Raw genomic sequence first — 18,300 nt, 5'->3', positions numbered from 1 at the left:
AGGACCACCTGGTCCAGCCTCTGGTCTCGCGCTCCGTAAGCCCCAGGTGACTGGTCTACAGGCACAGTATCATCTCTGTCCGGATATTTTATTTCCACCCGCTGTGGTGTTGCGAATGGCCTCGTAGCTTATTCTGTTTTCAAACTTCTCGGTTTTGGTGGCAAAATTGATCTTCAGAGAGATGATACACAGAGGGTGGATTGTCGTAGAGGGGCTTGGGATGTGGTTGCCCAGGTGCCGGGCCAAACCTGCTCAGATACTGGGTTTTATTGCTTTTAGAGTCTGTTTGGTTCACAGAAGTGTATGAAGTCAGATGAAGGGTTAGTCTTGGTCTGCTGGTGAGTTATTCTTCCATGGCCCTGGTATGTGAAGTCGAGGGTAAAGCCTTACACTCAAGGCAGGTCTAGAGCAAGGTTGCTGGTCTTTATGGGCTCAGGTAGACCAAGTTAACCTCATGGCCAAATTAAAATGCTTAACAAAACAGAGCGATCTTTTAGTAAAACTAAACAACAAGGCAGATAAACTCGTAACATCTCAGATACTTTAGTTTTCTTTCGTAGGCCAAAGAACTCTGAGTGTATTTAATTCTTCTGAGGCTTAGGTTTATAAAATTGAAGAACCTGAAGACAAAAATCCGAAAAACGAAAGAATCAGACTCGGGTTGACTGTCCTAAAAGGTAATGGTCCTTAAAGCATCTTCATAGTTAGGGCCAGACTGCCAGACTTTTTAAATAAATTGTGGTAAATAGAGCGATAGAAATGAATTATGTGTGGAGGGTATTCTCTCAGAAATCTAGTCTGGAAATCTCATTAGGAATTAGTTGCAAACCATCCTCCTTCACCCACGTTGTTGGGTTTATTTGGTCACTACTGTCCCCGTGAAAGGCAGCTGTTGGCCATTTCGCCTCTGGTTTTCTGTGACCAATTTCCATAAAGTTCGTTTAGCAGTTCAAACTTTATTAAGACTCTTGACAAAAACAGCTGCTGGAAGTGCAAAGGAATGTAATAAAAAACACAGGGTCAGAACAACCAGAGTCTATAAAAGCAACATCCACAGTGCCCACGCCCCCCCCCCCCCAGGGGGGTGCAAACTGATCACAGTCTCCGCCTGGACCGTGGGACCCCCGAGTGGGCAGACAGCAGGACCCCAGGCTCAGCCAAGGCTCTGCGGCTCGAGGCTGCCTGCCATCAGCCTGCTGATAACCTAGTTAGGGTCTGGGCAGGGTGCCAACAGAAGAGTAGGACCAGGGCAGGCTTGGTAGCCCTGAAGCACGAGGAGGCACTGATGCAGATTCATCTTATGCTGGTTTTATTAGGCAGTAAAAAGTCTCCAACGCAAACTCATTTACTAAAAAGAAAACAGTAAATGTTCAGTTGATCGTAGTTTCCATATTCGCACAAAGGGGCACAAATTAGAATCGGCCAAAGGCTCTGAGATGCGCTTGGAGATCTTGGGGAAAATGTGGGTTTGAATAGAAATATGCAGTAGGGATCAGTGTGACAACCCACCACAGTTACGCTTCGTGGCTTTGGGGGATCTTTGATATGTACTCCATGTGCTATTAAAATGACATCTAGATATTTCAGGGAAAAACGGAAACACAATAACTGATGTTGCTTTCCACAGAGAAAGCAGAAAATTAGAAAATATAGTTTATCTTTGTGGGTTTTGGCTGAAATCACAAAGGAGGCAATTTGAAGAGGCTGGTATGATGATGGAAGAAAGGGAAGCAGGAGCTCTCTCCCTCGGCCCCCTGCCCCTGGCCTCCAACACACACCCTGAGGGAGGAGGGAGCCCTCTGCACAGCCAGGGTGTGGGGTAGCCCACTCCTGTAGCCGCTCGCTCCCTCACCCACTGTCTCACTCACTCATTCAGCAAACACGGGAGCGCTTGTAGGCGCCAGCCACTGTCCCAGCCGTGAGGACACAGAGCTGAGCAGGAGCCCGTCCTCCGGCAGGTCCCTGCTCAGCAAGGCAGACGAGGACACTTTGAGTCCTTGCACAGAGGGGAACACAGAGGAAGGCAGACTGCCTTGGACCTGAGGGGCTGAAGGTCAAAGACAAGGCAGCGGTGGACTGAGAGCTGGACACGAAGCAGGTCAGGCAGGGAGGAGGTGGTGGATGAGGCCCAGGCTGGAGGCCGCCGACCCCTCCTGGACGGCTGGACGCGGCCCTTCCCTGCCTGGCCCTGGAGGGTGGCCGGGGGCTTCTGCTTTCAGCCTGGCTGCCTGAGGACGACCAGGGCCTCACCCTTCTCCAGAGTCACCACGTGCTGGAAGTGTCACCTGTCCCCCCCGTTGCTGAATCTTGTTTAAGGACAAGTGAACACCTTAGTTGTCCAAGTCCCCCTGAGGGTCACAAGCTGGGCTTGTGGTGCTCTGTGTCCTCACAGAGGCTGGGCGGACGCTGCTCAAGCCCATTCCCTTGAAGGCCGGATGTGGTGAAGGCACCAGCCACGCCCATTGCCAGGCTCTGTCGCTCCAGCAGGATGGGGCACAGGTCAGCTGTCAGCTGAGGCCAGTGCAGACGGTGGGCAGCATCCCTGGGGCTGAGGTCACGGCACTTAGCACCGGGCTTGGGCGGCTCTGTCCCCTCCAGAGGCCACATCTTTGGTGGACAGCAGCCTGGTTGGGAGTTGCAGATCCTGTGTGTGTGTGTGTGTGTGTGTGTGTGTGTGTGTGTGTGTGTGTGTTACCTATTTCCAGGCAGGCTTTGTTTTATCGTACTTTTGGGCTTCCCAGATATGGAGTTTTTTACGAATTGAAGGTTTATGGCAACCTTGCATTGAGTAAGTCTGTTGGCACCATTTTCCCAGCAGCACATTGGCTCGCTTCACGTCTCTGTCCTATTTTGGTAATTCTTGCAATATTTCAAACTTTTTCATTATGACTATATTTGTGACAGTGTCTGTGATCGTTGATGTTACTACTACAACGTGCTAAAGGCTCAGGTGTTGGGTAGCATTTTTGAGCAATACAGTATTTTTTAACTAAGGTCATGTACATTGTTTTTAGACATAATGCCGTTGCACACTTACTAATCTACAGTATAGCGTAAACACAACACATGCACTGGGAAACCAAAAAGCTCGTGTGACTTGCTTTATTGCAACTGTCTGGAACCAAATCCGCAGTATCTCCAAGGTCTGACTGTATTTTTTGCAGTTTTATTGAGATAGAATTCACATAACATACAATTCACCCGTTTACACTGTGCAGTGGTTTTCGGTATGTTACATTATTAACTTTAAAAAATCCTGGTAAAGTCTGTACAACATAATTTTTTGTCATTTTAACGATTTCTAAGTGTGTGATTCAATAGCATTAATTACATTCACAGCGTTGTGCCGCCATCACCACGTCTATTGCCCAAACTTTATCCTCACCCCAAACAGAAACTGCCTAAAACCAGGAACTTCTGCGGAAGTTATTAAGCATTTACTTCACATTCCCCCTTCCCCCGACCTCTGTAACCTCTAACCTTTCTGGATGTATGAATTTGCCTCTTTTAGATTATGTCACGTAAGTTGAATCGTACATTATTTGTCCTTTTGTGTCTGGCTTATTTCACTTACCATACTGTCTTCAAGCCTGTTGTGGCCTGTGTCAGAATTTCCTCTCTTTTTGTGACTGAATAACATTACACTGTATGGAGAGACCACGTTGTGTTCATCCTTCACCTCCCGAGGGACAGTTATTTGGGTTGCTTCCATCTTTTGCCTATTGTGAATAACGCTGATGTGGACATGGGTGTATGAGGATTTGTTCCAGTCCCTGCTTTCAATTCTTTTGGGTGGAATTGCTGGGTCATACGGTGATTTATGGTTTTGGGGGAAACACCGAACTGTTTTCCATAACTATTTTCTATTCCCACCAGCAATGTAAGAGAATTCTAATTTCTCCACATCCTCGATACTTATTTTCCATTAAAAATATTGTCATAGCCAGCCTAGTGGGTGTGAAATGGTCTCTCGCCGTGGTTTTGATTGCATGTCTCTAGTGTCTAGTGATGTCAACCATCTTCTCATGTGCTGTTGGCCATTTGTAAATATTCTTTGGAGAAATGTCTATTCAAGCCTTTGCCCATTTTTAAGTTGAATTATTTGTCTTTTGGTTGTTAAGTTGTTGTTAAGTTGTATATACCCATCACTCAGCTTCAACAATTATCAAAGCATGGCCAATCTCGTTTCAATTTTACCCCACCCACTCTCTTTATATATTCTGGATATGAAACCCTTATCAGATACACGATTTCCAAATGTTTTCTCCCATTCTGTAGGCTGTCTTCACTTCCTTGGTAATATCCTTTGATGATTTACAGCTCTTTCCAAGATGGTAAAAGAGGTTTTATTCCTCCTTCTCACCTGTGTCTCCGTGCTGCCCCTTCGCTCCAGGACGGCAGGTGGTCCAGTGAGAGTGGGAGAGGAAGGGACAGACGGAGACCTTCTCGGTCTGGTTTTCTCAAACAGGGGCTTTCTTTCCTGAGGGCGTCACCCTGTAGAAGAGAAAATTCCTTGTGGTGAATTAATCATTTCCCACTTTCAAAGTAAATATCCCAGTCATCTCCTCACTCCTGAGCAAAGTCCTAGCGCTGCTCGGCTGTGTCTGTGTCCAGCGCCCCACGTGTCCAGCTGCCGCCCGCCCCGCCCCCCGGGCCATCGTGGCTCGCCAGACCTTTGTCTCTCCTGCCCTCAGGATGGGGAGGAGATGTGTGAGAGTGTTTCCAATTAAGTCAGGGTGTGGGAACCTAGTCCTGCAATAAAATGACAGGAACCTCAAAGCTGGGGTCATTGCAAAAGAGGCCGTTCATGTTTTCCATCTGAGTCCAAGACTGGACTTGGCCTTCTGCAGAGACTAGTCAAGTTCCATTAACAGGGTCGGGCCACCGCAACTCCCAGGCCCCTTCTCAGCCTGCTCTGTGCCCACACCTGCCGCCAGCCCCCTCCGTCGGCCGCTCCCAGCTCCATAGGTCCAGAGGGCGGCAAAGAGAGATCCCTTCCCCCAGGACTGTGCCAGGGAAACTCAGCCAAAGCTTTGTGCTTTTATTTTCTAACTTTCATTGTGAAAAATTCTAAGCACATGCGAAAGGAAACCTCTAGGTACTCACCACCCAGCGTCAACAATGACCAAACGTGGCCGATCTTGCTTCAGTTTTGCCCCGCCCACTCTCCCTTGCCCAGTACCATTTTGAAGCAAATCCCAAGCCTCATATAATTTCATTCATGAAGCTTTCAGATTATATCGCTAAAAAACATGAACTTGTAAGTATAAAGATATAAATCCATGATCACACATCAGCAGTATTAACAGTGGTTCCTTATCATCTGACAGCCTCTTCACTCACATTTCTAAATGTCTCATCAACGTCTTTTTAATTATTCTAAGATCGGGTTGTTTGAATCATGGATCCCAAGAAGGTTCATGCATTGCGTTTGGTCAGTACGTTTCTTTTCATCTGTAGCTCCCTCACCCCATCTCCTTTTTCACCCCATAGACATATGTGTTGGAGAAACTGGGTTGTTCATCCTGTGGAGTTTCCCATAACCTCAGTCTTAACTGCGTCACGATGGTTAACCTGTTTCTCTGCTCAATTGGTGGTTGAATCAGCCAGTGCTGATGGTGTTACGGACAAAGTCTATGTAAACCCTGAGGTGTAGCTACACTGGGTTTTCAATAAACCAAGTCTGGTTCCGGAGTGGGCGGCCGGGAGCAGGTTGCTGAGAGGTGGTCCTCACTGCAGCCGAGGCCCCCAGCGCTGGTCCCAGGAAAGGGGAGCGGTGGTCCTAGGGAAGGAGGTTGGGATGGTGGGGGGGATTCAGGAGGACATTCACTTTGTAATATTTGAAATTTTTATGAGGATATATTTATACATTATTTGTGAAATACAAAAATGAGCTTTAAAATAACGAAGGGGAGAAAATGAAGACAGTGAATTAGTTTGGCGCGCGTGCTCGACACTCGGGTAGGCGGCAGAGGCGTGAGATGAAGAGCCGGCGATTCCGACAGGGGCCAGGACTCCCACCGGCTCCCCATCAGCCTCCGCTTCCCCCTCCAGCTAGAGACACACGGGGAGAGGCCCCGTCCTCGGGCACGAGGCCCCTATCGCCGGACCTGTGGGCACACGGCTCCCTGAACGTCGTGGTAACCCTGTGCGCCACCTGCTGTGCTTCCCGGGGAGGGGGGGCGGCCCCGGCCCCGTTGCTCACGGGCCTGGCGAGCAGATGCAGGGATGGCACGGCACACGGCGCTTCTGGGGGCCGAGGGACCACCAGCTCTGCTGGGAGGCGCAGCTTGACCTTTAGTGACACGACTTAAAAAAATAACCCTTGAAATGGCCAAACTTCCCCACCAGCTCCCTGGAGGGAGAGAACAGAGCAGGACGCCAGCAGCCCGGCCCGAAGGTGGGGAACCCGGGAGGCGGAGGTGGGCTCCCCTGTATTCCCTCCTCCCGGGTGAACCAGTTCATACAGGTATCACCGTTCTTAGGGGAGAAGAGAGCGGGGTGCAGGGAAGCTGAGGAAGGCTTCCCATCTTTTCCCTCCAGAGGAATGCAGTGGAGACCCCATCCCAGGAAGTTTCGTCAGGAAAACCTGCGGAGCCAGGAATGAACATGTCCCTCTAAGGGAGCTTTCATACTTCATCCAGCTATAACTAGAAATCCCTCCCCTCCCCGGGCGCTCAAAGGAGAAACCCAGTCTTCAGATGCCTGCCCCGGCCACCACCCCACACCGTCTGCCGTGTGGCTCTTTAGAGCCCGGCGACCTGCAGGGCCTGGGCCGGCTCGGCCTCACGGGCGGGGGACCCGCAGGAGGAACAGCCGAGGCTCCCGACGGCGAGGAGGCGCACGTGGCGGCGGCGGGGTCAGCGGGAGGAGCGCCACCGAGGCACCCCGCTGCGACTGAGCCGCCGCCGTTCTCGGGGGAGTCCCCTCAGGCGGGAGGCCAGGGGCCGCGTCCTCGTGGGGACAGGGACCCACGCAGTCCGCCGTGGCGAGCACGCGGCCCCTGGTGCTCTCTGCCAGCCGCAGCCCAAGGGGGGCGCCTGCAGGGCGTGGGGACCGGGGCTGCCCTGCCTGAGAACTGCCGAGGCGCCAGGCCACCTGTCGGGGCACCAGGTGCTCAAGGTTTAAATGAGGGTCTGGTCGCACGGTTTGTAGTTGAGGAGCGTCCCAAGTCTTTCTTTAAATCAAGTGTGTGTGGTGCTCAGAGAGAAATTAAAAGTGGGAAATCCTGTGATCTTTAACATCTTTTCAAAGTATTAAAATTACACTTCATAATTTTGCAAATACAATTGAAAACAAAACCAAAACGTACCCGTGTACGTCTGTTGATTCCACCTGTGTCCTTGAGCTCTGAATCCATCACAGGCTGGGAGGTGGGTTAGCTCGAAGCTCACCCCTCTCTTCAGTGGGTGTTTCTTTCCCACCTCAAGGCCTTTGTAAGATCTGGGTGTCCATCGAGCCTCAACTCTTATCTTCTCAGTTCAGGGGACATGTTTATTTCCTAATCAGCTGGCTTTCCAGGCCCTTGGGGTTTAGTTCTCTGTCCAGCCCTGGCCGCTTTTGTGTCTTCCTGGGGCCCTCGAGTCCCATCTTCAGACCCTGGGGAGCTTCTAGGTCCTGAGGTCGTTGTCGCCCTCACTCTGCCTTCAGCTGCACCCTTTCCTTGTCTCATTGGCTGCTGTGCTCAGTTAACTTATTCATGTAAATGAAGGAATCAGAAAGGAAAACATAGCAACTAAATCAGGGCAGAGCCCAGAAATGAAGGAGGACTTTATGGTTTTAACGTTTTGATTGTTCAAAGGACATTATTTTCCCCATGGCCAGGAATGAAGGTTGTTGATGTATATAGATGGGCAGGGCTCTACTGGGATATGGTTATTTATTTTAATTTTATGATTGTAACTTCTTAAGTTAAGTCATCTCAAGGCACAAGTACAGAGGAATAACAATTAGTTAATTGAAATATGTGACTGGTATAAAATTACCAGTTTAAAAATCAGTAAAACATTTGAAGATCTTTCTTATTCATACAGATCAGGACTTTGTCTTGGCCAAGGACCCAGTTGCAAAAGTAGAGGGTAATTCAACCTCATGTAATTCCCCAGTTCAAGCTGTGATGGTGGACGTCCACTGCACGCATTTTATTTTGACGTGGAGTGGTTAACCCAAGCTCAAGTGTTTGATAACCACAGGGTACGTAGCAGGCCTGGAAACGCGAGGCTTGTTCATTGTCTCAGGATCAACTTTTACAGCAATAAAAGCCAGAGAAGGGGGGAGAGTAGAAGAAAGAGAAGCAGAAGGAAAAGGAGGAGAAGAAAAGGAAAAATCCTTGGCGTACATTGTTCATGGGCAGGCGATTTTTATTAAAACAGGGCTTGGATCAACTCTGGAAAGCTTGATAAATCCCCGATAAGAACATCCCAGATGTTCTCATGAACTTTCTTGGGGGGTTTGTCATTTCAAGTTCCTGCGATTTGCCCTGCGGCCAAAGATTGGGACGTTCCCGGCATCTGCCAGTGATTCTTCAAAGAAGCCCCTCCTCACCTCTGGACGTCGAGTGCCAGCTGGAGAGGCCGCAGACTGGAGGAGCCTGATCGAAGCTGTAGTCGAGCCTGGAAGCAGCGTTCCTGCTCACTTTTCCAGGACGTGTTCCGAGAAAGAAAGGATTCTTGGGACCCTTCCACTGCCTAACAGGGACGGGTCTGTGTGCGGGCAGAGTGCAGGCTGCCTTCTACGGCCCCGTGCACTTTCAAGTCCGCTTCTTAAAGGCCTGAGCAATGGAGAGATCCGCCCAGAACCATTTATCCACAGTTGGCTGCTTGACGTCCCAGGCTTCTGGGATTTAGAGACGAATACAGCAGTGTCTGTGTCCTTGGGGAGCTTACAGGACGCAGGGGGATGTATGTTAAGCTGACAGAGACCAGGGCATTCTCTCCCTAAGGCTCCGAGATCTCAGGCTAAAGTTCCCATCGTTAGGTTTGCTAGTTCTGACACCTAGGATTTCGTTCTCCTGTCTTACGTGTGAGTTCACTGAAGAAAGATTTGTCGTTAGCTATTTGTCCTCATTTGATTTGCTCTCAATTTTGTAAAACGTACAGTTGGGAAGAAGAAAACGCCTCAGATGATATAGCTGATATCAGTCATCTGAGCTATGTTAGACCTTATTCAGTAACAGGTTCAAAGTATACGAAACAAATTCTGTTGTCCTGCCCAAAGAGCATCAGATTTCATCATTGAATTTAGAGGCATTTTACTTCAAATGAAGGTATATCCGGTTTAAAAAAAAAGGGAGATCAACCTTCAATTAATGGTAACTACAAAAAGACGGATTTGCACTAGAATCCGTTGGTCCATCCCCCTGTTCTTAATGCCTTATTGCTGTTACATTCATTTCATGCAGGAATAGACCTGGAAGAGAGCTTGGTCCCAGGATGGCATATAAGCTTTATTTTGAAAGCCAGTGCTGGTTGGTTGGTAGTGGCTGCCTGGAGCCCCGAGTTCAGAAGGACACTCTGAGTTCATGTTGGAGCTCAGGGCCGTGATTCATGAGTGATGGGGAAGGGTGGCGATGCCTCTCATTTGCTGACTTCCTTTCGCGGAGGATAAGGAATCATACGCCCAGAATCCACTGACTTACAGAAAGTCTCAGTGTGAGCAAGTTGCAGAGCTTGGAGCAGAAGCTGAGTTTCCACCTGTGAACCGGAGCACGCAGCAGAGACACACGCAGGTGGCCCTGGCTGTGCAACGGCGATCGTGCTCTTGGAGAGGGGTGTCCGGCTCCCGTTGAATTTCCTGTCCCCTGGAGGCCCTTTCGGGGAGGTGGATGGGGGTGGGAGAGCAGGACATGACCCAAGCTGTAGAGAATGGGGTGTGTGCAGTGGCAAATGGGAGGGAAGGTATTTCTTGCACGAGTGGCCGGTGGTTAGTCACACTTGGTTCCAACCCCGGTTCCAAACCTGGCTTATCTTTAACACCCAATCTACCTCAAGACAAACAATATAAAGCAGAGAAAAACATTTTGGGGTCATTTGGAAACACTTGCGTCACAGCTCGAACGGCCAAGGCGGCAGCAGAGCGCTGGGGTGAGGCCGGGGAAGTGGCGCCCGCCTGCCCCTCGTGCAGAAAGTACTCGTTAGACGCTCCTTGCCAGGATTTAAAAACTGTTGTTTTGTTCCTAAAGTTCTTTATCCTGAGATATCTCCAAACCAGGCTTGCCCCCAAAATATCAAGAAACATTCCGAATTTCAACATATGAACTGAGCTGAAGAGAATAACATATTTGGAAAGAAGAAAGAATTCCACTGGGGGATTTCTATGCTAAGTAGCAAAATTTGAGGTCTAGAATAATAAAAAGCCAAAAACTTTTGTTGGATTCTAACGGAACAAAAGACCAACTATGAGAAAAGCAATGCAAACGCCAGCAAGCACTCGCGGAGTCTGAATCCCAGGGTATAAGTGCCTGATCAGAATGGTATCTTTGAATTCCCTTCTAAAGTTTTAAGAGGTGGGCTTCCCTGGTGGCGCAGTGGTTGAGAGTCCGCCTGCCGATGCAGGGGACACGGGTTCCTGCCCCGGTCCGGGAGGATCCCACATGCCGCAGAGCGGCTGGGACCGTGAGCCGTGGCCGCTGAGCCTGCGCGTCCGGAGCCTGTGCTCCGCAACGGGAGAGGCCACAACAGTGAGAGGCCCGCATACCGCAAAAAAAATAAATAAATAAAAAATTCAAAAAATAAAAAAAAATAAAGTTTTAAGAGGAAATGGTTCCAGGTACTTCAGTTAAGTGAGAGCCAGCTGTGGGGGGTGCAGGTGTCGACAGCCACCTGGGCCCTGATGGACGTGTGCCCGACTCAGCTGTTCTCCATGTGGTTGTTTACATCTCAGTGGCCTTTGTCCACCACCCTGGAGGCCCTGATCAGACTCTCTCCCTTGTATGAAGCTTGGCCTCATGATCTCACTTGCTGAAGGTCTCTTTCCACTGTTTGAACAGCCCTCACGTCTGTCCTGCACCTACTTTAATGCCACCGGTCACTTGTGTCGCTCAGTTATTTTGGCTTCTCTGCGGAGCAATGAGCAGGTTTGTGTGAAAGTGCTCGTGGAGCCCGACTCTGTGGCCTGAACCCTCTGGTACCGGGGGACCCTGTTTTGTTAGCAGGGGAAGCTGCCCCCAGTTCGCTTGCCTTGGGACTGGGGGTTGACCCCTCCCTTTACAGGGAGGCTGCAGCTTCCCACAGGCCCTCCCAGCCCCCAGGTTCAGGGTGGCTGATACTCTGTGACAGCGTTTAACCCTGTGAAGAGCCGACACCCCAAACCCAGACCGTCTGGCGCCGAGCAGCCCGTTCGTGCTTCATCGACAGGGATGCTCTGCCACGATGGCTCCACAGGAAGGGAGACCCAGGTGGTGGCTGGGTCCCTACGCAGGTCCCGCTGAGCCCGGGGCTGGGTCACCTCTCTGTGGGACGTCGGGAAGTTCGGGGGGCCTGCGCCTTCTCTTCTCTTGTTCACCCCTGACCAAGTAATGTTTTCTAACAAAGCCTGTTCCTTTGCTCACATCGTATGACTTCTGGGGTTTTTCCTGAACCCAGTGCATGACCCGTGGACATTCAGGTGGGACCTTGCTGAGCAGGAAGGAAGCCGCCTGGCACGGCAACGTCTCATCCCCCAGGAATCAGACTGCGTAGCTGTGTGGAGCACCACAGCTCCTCTACTTCGGGAGGAACCTGAGGAAAGGAGATGCAGGGAGACCTCAGGAGATGGCAGGGTTGTGGCGGAGATGGCGATGAAGCCTGATGATGAAGGGTGAGGACTGCAGCCAGGGCTGCTCCCGCCAGAGCGCCACAAAGTAAGCCCGGAACCGAGCCCTCGTCCTGACCCCACGTGCTCTCAGGCAGAGACCCTCCAAGTCTCCAAACCTGGTCATTCGGGGAAACACAGGGTCCTTCCCGCCTACGATGCTACGACTAAAGCTTCTCAGGCCCTTCCCGTCCATCTGCCATGTGGATCCCTTTCCCTTTTGTCTTCCATGAACAGACCTGACTTTAATTCTGCCTGCACCCTGAAGACTCTTGGTTTTTCCTTCTCCGTCTCTCTCCTCCCAGCCTGTCTCCCCTCCTAGATGGCCGTGGGTGCCTCTGTGCTGGGCCAGACCTGCTCTGGGATGGACACCACGTCCATCCACCCTGGGCCAGCGCGAGCAGGTGCTGAATTTGGTTGAGGAGAACACAGGGCAGGTGCTGGAAAGGATGGAGTGCTGTGGGAAGGTAATACTAGATTTCGTGGGTCTGGGGGGCGCTCCGTGTGAGCCCTTGGAGAATGATGAGTCTCACCCAGTGCAGGTGCCCACAGGCTCCAACTTCAGGGGTGTGATGGATGACCCCGGGCCAGCTGCTGGCTCTGGGACCACTGCTGTGCTTCCTCCTTCCCTCTGAGCAGAGGGATACAGAGGCAGCCCCTTTCTGGGAGACCCAGGGCTCCCCTGACGGGCAGTGCTGGCCGGAGGACTCCCTAGGGCCCGGCAGGCCTGCCCTTGATTGCACAGCTGTCAGGATGCTGCTGCCCACCTGGGCTTCTCCTCGCCACTCAGGCTCAGACGTGCCTCACAGCCTGATGTGCTCCAGCCACGCAGCTCTCCCCATTCTTACAGGTGTTTCCCCTGTAAAATCCTCGCACACTGCATCCTGTCTCAGCACCTGCTTCCCTGAAACCAGGACTAACAGTCAGCCTTGCTCTTTGGGTCAGTGCCAACAGACACAGGGAAGAAACTCACACGCCTGCCCCCAAAGTTTGGAAATTTGAACTCCGATGAGTTTACAATATCTGTTGTTTCCGACTCCTGGCCAGTAATTTAAACAAACGGCCAGTGACTACAGAGCTGTAAGATGAATCAGGTCTGCAAGACGATGAAAAGCTTCCTAGCCGTGTGTGCAAGGAGACGTGGTAGAAAGCAATGAGCATGATCTGACATCAGGGAAGGAGAGAGTTGGTACAGAGCAGCTCTGCTAATCACCACATCTCTGATTTGAAAGCCTGCCGCAAAATTTCCTTTCCACTGGCTCAAGCAGTTCCACTCTATGAAAGCATTGCAGGCGTAGCTCGGAGGAAATTTGAGTGATCAGGTGAAGACTGTGGGAACTCTGTCTGGGTACTGATGCTTGGCATCCACTAGGAGCCCTGGGAACTGTTGTTGGTGGAAGTAATGACTCTGAGATACACGGTGAAGGTGCGGTGTGTTCAGGAGGGGACTGGGCCATTCCAAGGGCACTCGCCACTTGTTTGGGGCATATGGAACGGCTCATAGGACTGGGAACAGGGCGCTGACCTGGCTGCCTTGTGGGTGTGGTTTTCACAGCATCTCTATAAAGCGTTTATTATTATCCCCATTTTGCAGGTGAGGAAACTGAGGTTTAGGGTAGTTAACTTATGCAGCTGGTCAGTGGAGTCTGGCCCATGGCTGTTTTGAGCTTGTGGGGTCTCTGCTGTTTTCAGAGACTAGACTAATTCAGCAACTACGTGATCACCCTGCTCTGGGACAGACGGTCTTATTTCCAAAAGGTAGGCACATTTGTCCTGTTCTCTGGGCTGGAAAATACAGTCACTCAGCAATCAGACTGTCAGCCCTTGTGGTCTGAGCTATACCCAAGGACCCAAGGACTCCTGATCGTCCTTAAAATGGGACAGTCTATTCTGATTTTTAAAAAATTTTTTGGCCGTGCGGCATGCGGAATCTTAGTTCCCTGACCACGGCTCGAACCGGCGCCCCCTGCAGTGGATGTGTGAAGTCTTAACTGGACTGGCTGGAGCACCAGGGAGGTCCCGGGACAGTCTATTCTGTTGGGAGACGAATGTCAATGCCTCTTTGAGCTGATCCTTCTATCCATACCTTAGGAAACCTGTTATAAAAGTGTCCTAAAAATGTATTTTCGCTGGGGCTTCCCTGGTGGCGCAGTGGTTGAGGGTCTGCCTGCCAATGCAGGGGACATGGGCTCAAGCCCTGGTCTGGGAGGATCCCACATGACGCAGAGCAACTAGGCCCGTGAGCCACAACTACTGAGCCTGCGCGTCTGGAGCTTGTGCTCCTCAACAAGAGAGGCCGTGATAGTGAGAGGCCCGCGCACCGCGATGAAGAGTGGCCCCCGCTTGCCGCAACTAGAGAAAGCCCTCGCACAGAGACGAAGACCCAACACAGCCAAAAATAAATAAATAAATTTTAAAAAGTGTATTTTCTCTTAATACAAAAGAGATGTGTTCATTGTAGAAACAGTAGATACACAAATAAACAAAATGTAGAGAATTTAAAAGCATCATGATTTCATCATCCAAAGATACCTCGTGCACACCCTTCGGTCCTCTGACGAGTTTGCCCCGGTTCCGAAAACCTTTCAGCGGAAACCTCAGCATTGGCTTTTCTCTCCACAGCACGTGGGTGTTGGACATGGAAGGTTTGTGATTTTAAGATATTCAGAGGAGATATTGGTTAATCTCTGTTTTTCTACTTCTCAGAACTTATGGTGATAAATTCTTCATATCTTTAATTGCGATACTCTGTATTTAAATATAGCTATTAAGTCTTTATGAGTTTATACACGCTGCTCTGTAATATCTTTTTCTTTACTTAAAATCATGTCGTGAATGTTTTTCTATGTAAATACATAAATAACCCATGACCTGACTTTAAGCGGCAGAATGGCACCCCTTGTTCTGTGTGTATGGTTCTTTTATCAATATGTAGCCAGTCTTCTGTTGCTGGATATTGAGTTGTTACCTGACCCCACCCACTTTGCAATCACAAACAATACTCCTGGGAAAATCATTTTATTAAATCTTTAGTGTTTTTCCCTAGGATGTAGTCCTCAAAGTAGAATTTCCAGGTCAAAGGGTATGTACATTTCTAAGGCTTTAAAATACTTTTTGAGCCTGTTCTTCTAAGAAGGAATTCCTGTGTCTTTGATGTCTCTGGCTGGAAATGCCTATTTTAAAATATAGGTTGGGCTCCCCTGGTGGCGCAGTGGTTGAGAGTCCGCCTGCCGATGCAGGGGACACGGGTTCGCACCCTGGTCCGGGAGGATCCCACATGCCACGGAGTGGCTGGGCCCATGAGCCATGGCCGCTGGGCCTGCGCGTCCGGAGCCTGTGCTTCGCAACGGGAGAGGCCACAACAGTGAGAGGCCTGTGTACCGCAAAAATAAATAAATAAATAAATAAATAAAATAAAATAAAATATAGGTTTTGTTATTATTCAAGTATGGTGAGGCCAGCAAGATACAACTGTCACTGAGAAAATAGTATGTTAGTCTCAGTTCCCAAGAGGGGGCCCATCGCGCGGCTCAGGACCGCACAGGGAAGCAGCAGCGCTGGTCAGGAGGCCAGGGAGATACGCGCAGAGCCTTTGTTATTGTCTCTGGGGAGGAATAGGTGAGGCGGGGTAAGTGGGCTCAGGATTGGCCAGGTTGCAACGTTGCAGTGGGGCGCTGTTGTTCTCAGTGTTCGCCAGGACGTTTCAGGCTGTCCTGGTTGCCTGGTGCCCGGCCCTGGGGTGACGAGGGCAAGTGGACAGCTCCCAGAGGGTGAGAGCCTCATAAAGAGAGCGGTGGTGGTGTGGGCTCTGGGTGGTTGGTTTGCATATAAACCTTGCAGGTGCGTCCTTTACCATCTCTAGGAGCTGGCCGGTCCTGGGAGGGGCAGCCCCTCCAGGGTCATCAAAGCCCCAAGACATCGACATGTCAGATACAGACGTTAAAGGGCGTGGTTTATCCCCCTGCCGCTGGTTCATGGATGGTGTGTGTTGAGAGAGCCCGTGGTGTTAAGACACTCTGGAGTCGGGAGGGGCGTTACCGTCCAGGGAGAGAGGCCAGCGGCCACCACCACTCAGGCCCAGGCGGTACAGTGAATGCCAGCTCTTTGTGGGTGCCCCCTGTGCACCACTGCACCCCTGGGTGGGACCAAGGGCAAGCCCCCTTCCCCAACAAGGACCATTAGCGACAGGAAGATGGAGCCTCAGAGCACTCTCCCAAAATGTGGACGATGCTGTCAAATCCCAGGCACCGTAAGAACGTTCAAAATCCTTTAAAAGAGGAGGGCAAAGTCTCGTCAGTGACAGTTCACTTTTTCTCACTACGCCGTACGCTATTTTTGAGACGTTTCTTATACATCCTGTTTAGCCACGGCTGTTTGCCAGGGAGTGTCCACTCACCCTCTGCTGTTTGCGGCCACACTCGCCCTGAGCTGGGTTTCCTCAATCCAGCTCCCGCTCTGCCGTTTCCTCCCGCTGAAAAACACAGTTAATTGATGGTGAATTGGGCCACAGAAGCCTATTATTGGAAGTGATGGGATACAGAAGGATTTATGGGCTGGATTTTTTTTTTCTTCTCGAAGAATTACAAGCTAACCCCAAATTATAGCAAGAATTCTTAAAGTTCAATAATTAAAAGCAAAAGTCAGTCCCCTTGGGAAGAAAACAGTGTGGTCTGGAAGATATCTTTCAAATTGAAGCAGACTGTGTAACTCCCAAATATTATGGATACAAATTAGCTATATTTGATCACTGGATCTTATTTACTCTAATTGTCTTCATTTCTGTGGTTTCCTGATACATTTTGGTGGTGAGAGCAGGCTTCAGATTACAAGAGAGAGAGAGAAAGAGAGATGGAGAGAGAGAGAGAGAGAGAGAGAGAGAGAGATTGAGAGAGAAGCCTCTGTCAGGAGATAATGTGTTTTTCCTCAAAGACATAGAAGTCTTATAAATTTAGACCAAAGGTATGTCAAAAAAACAACAAATTTTGCCACGTAAAATGTTTTGCTTGTCTCTTGGAATGATTGATGTGAACCTGAGAAGAATTAGAAATTCGAGCAGCCAAGTAACCAGGAATTAGGACCTTATCTAAAATTTCGGCAAAAACTCCAGACCACTGCAGTTGAGAAATAGGGTTAGAAATCTCCTGAGAAGTGGCTTTCCCACAAGATTTCTGATGCTTCCCAGCTCTGAATGGATGAGAAAAATGGCAAGAATGCACCATTGCTTTTAGTATCTTTGTCACTCTCTCTGGTTTGGGGTAAAAGTAGAGAACCAGAGGATGCAAACAAACGAGGAAACCATTGCCCGTTGAGGGACCCATCCGAGTCTCAGGGCCAGGCAGCCTGGACTGTGGGGAAGGTTGAGGGCCAGTTCTCTTCTCCAAGCTTTTCCTGTTCCCAGAACTTCTGTCTCCAGTGGACGTGGTAATTGTTATTACAGGGGGCGGCCTGGCAAGCTCTCCCCCCTGAGACCTGGATTCAAATTCTGGCTTGGTTCGGAGGGGAAAAGGCTGTGGTCTCGACCCAGACTCTCGTGGGCATCTGTCCACGTGACCCTGATACACACGCAGCCTGCCGCCGTGTTGGCAGCCGTCCCAGGAGGGTCGCAGAGCAGGAGTGGGGGGAGATGCCGGCAGGAGCCTCGTCTTCATCGCGTTCGCTGTCAGCCAGAAGCCGTCCTGCGGCGTGGTGAGCACTTTGTGTTGGCTCCCCATGCCACGCCTTGACCACACGTGCCACGCGTGGGCGGGAGTGCGGCCAGGGCTGCGGGAGCTGCAGTGCAGCACCTCGTGCACGCACTGGCGGGAGACAGGGCAGCCCAGGAGCCCAGGGTGTGGTGGTGAGTGTGCGTGACTGTGCGCGCGCGCTGGGCCAGGGTTGGGGCGCGGGGGCATGGGCTCCACGACCAGGCCCAGCTGCTTGCGTGCCTCTGACGAGCTGAGGCCTTGCATCTGTCTTTCTGTGGCAGCAGATTTGCTCCCAAATGATCTGTTCCTGGGGAGATACGTTTCATGTCCTTGTCTTTAAACAAACGATCCAGTAAACACAGCCCTTCGTGTCCCCTGCCCAAGTGCCCAGACCCGACTCCTGTTCTGGCCACGCTGGACCAGCCCCCAGATGAGGCAGCTCGTTCCGAGGGGGCGGCGGGGCGGGAGGTGCCCTGGGCAGGTGAGGACGGAGCCCCATTTACTTGTTATTTCCCTACAATGTGAAGCTCATTCTTCTCTTTCTCCAGAACAGAACCCCGGTATTATAGATTCAAGGAAGCGTTTTCAATCATTTGGGTTTTTCTCTCCATATGGATCCATGGGCTCTCACAGGTTTTCCTGACAGGCTTTGGGGACAACCCTGTTGATTCCGATGACATTGCTGTCGACTGCAGGAGGGCAGGGGTGAGGGCGAGTCTGGCTGGAGAAGGGAAATGAGGTCTGTTAGAACTGGGCACAGAAACGTCCACTTGAGCGTTTGCTTCTCCCGTGGCCATTGCGGGGCAGGGGATTCTGTAAAGGTCAC

General features: G+C 50.7%; 1 long non-coding RNA gene across 1 annotated transcript in view; it reads left to right on the top strand.

Annotated features, from left to right (window-relative positions):
• Positions 1–17,949, top strand: part of LOC116762769 — a 124,376-nt gene extending 106,427 nt beyond the window's left edge. The window contains exon 5 of the long non-coding RNA XR_004352339.1: positions 17,859–17,949. This is a non-coding gene — a long non-coding RNA (uncharacterized LOC116762769). The remainder of the gene's footprint in view (positions 1–17,858) is intronic.
• Positions 17,950–18,300: the final 351 nt, after the last annotated feature.

This window comes from Phocoena sinus, chromosome 11 (genome assembly GCF_008692025.1).
Source record: "Phocoena sinus isolate mPhoSin1 chromosome 11, mPhoSin1.pri, whole genome shotgun sequence".
Taxonomy (NCBI): domain Eukaryota; kingdom Metazoa; phylum Chordata; class Mammalia; order Artiodactyla; family Phocoenidae; genus Phocoena; species Phocoena sinus.
This window is presented reverse-complemented; position numbering and strand designations above follow the sequence as displayed.